The sequence below is a fragment of the Olea europaea genome, chromosome 4 (genome assembly GCF_002742605.1).
Source record: "Olea europaea var. sylvestris chromosome 4, O_europaea_v1, whole genome shotgun sequence".
In the NCBI taxonomy this organism is placed as follows: Eukaryota; Viridiplantae; Streptophyta; class Magnoliopsida; order Lamiales; family Oleaceae; genus Olea; species Olea europaea.
Window position 1 is genome coordinate 6,340,710 of NC_036240.1, and position 1,360 is coordinate 6,342,069.

Consider the following 1,360-nt stretch of genomic DNA (forward strand, 5'->3'; position numbering starts at 1 on the left):
TTTCCGATCAACCAGTCAAATTTTAGCTCATTCCGACAAAATCGAGAAAAATGACGAAATTGCCCCCGGCGTAATTCTTATTTCCGATCAACCTGCCAAATCTCAGCCAATTCCAACACAGTCGCGAAAAATGACGAAATTCCCCTAGCGTGATTTTTATTTCCGATCAACCTGTTAAATTTTGGCCCATTTCGAAACAGTCGCGAAAAATGACGAATTTGCCCCCGACGCGATTTTTATTTCCGATCAACCTGCCAAATTTTTGCCCATTCCGACACAGTCGCGAAAAAAGACGAAATTGACCCAGCACGGCTTTTGTTTCCGATCTACCTGTCAAATTTTTGCCCATTTCGACACAGTCGTGAAAAATGAAGACCTGCCAAATTTCAGCCAATTCCGACACAGTCGAGAAAAATGACGAAATTGACCTCGGCGCTGTTTTTGTTTCCGATCAACCAGTCAAATTTTAGCCAATTCCGGCACAGTCGCGAAAAATGACGAACTTGCCCCCGGCGCGATTTTTATTTCCGATCAACCAGTCAAATTTTAGCCCATTTCGGCACCGTCGCGAAAAATGACGAAATTTCTCCCGGCGCGATTTTTATTTCCGATCAACCAGTCAAATTTTAGCCCATTTCGGCACAGTCGCGAAAAATGACAAAATTACCCCGGCGGCGCGATTTTTATTTCGATCAACCTGCCAAATTTGAGCCCATTACGACACAGTCGCGTAAAATGACAAAATTGCCCTCGGCGCGATTTTTATTTCCGATCGACCAGTCAAATTTTAGCCCATTTCGGCACAGTCGCGAAAAATGACAAAATTACCCCGGCGGCGCGATTTTTATTTCGATCAACCTGCCAAATTTGAGCCCATTACGACACAGTCGCGTAAAATGACAAAATTGCCCTCGGCGCGATTTTTATTTCCGATCGACCAGTCAAATTTTAGCCCATTTCGACACAGTCACGAAAAATGACGAAATTGGCCCCGGCGCGATTTTTATTTCCGATCAACCTGCCAAATTTAAGCCCATTCCGACACAGTCAAGAAAAAAGACGAAATTGACCTGGCGCGGTTTTGTTTCCGATCAACCAGTCAAATTTTAGCCCGTTTCAACACAGTCGCGAAAAATGACGAATTTGCCCCCGGAGCGATTTTTATTTCCGGACAACCTGCCAAATTTAAGCCCATTCCGACACAGTCGCGAAAAAAGACGAAATTGACCGGACGCTATTTTTGTTTCCGATCTACCGATCAATTTTAAGCCCATTTTGACACAGACGCGAAAAATGGCGAAATTGCCCCCGGCGCGATTTTTATTTCCGATAAACCTGGCAAATTTAAGCCCATTCCGAC

General features: G+C 44.4%; 1 protein-coding gene across 1 annotated transcript in view; it reads left to right on the top strand.

Moving 5' to 3' along the window:
- The window catches only part of LOC111392886 (ubiquitin-like-specific protease 1A), an 11,184-nt gene that overhangs the window by 7,838 nt on the left and 1,986 nt on the right, over nucleotides 1–1,360 (top strand). The window lies entirely within an intron of this gene.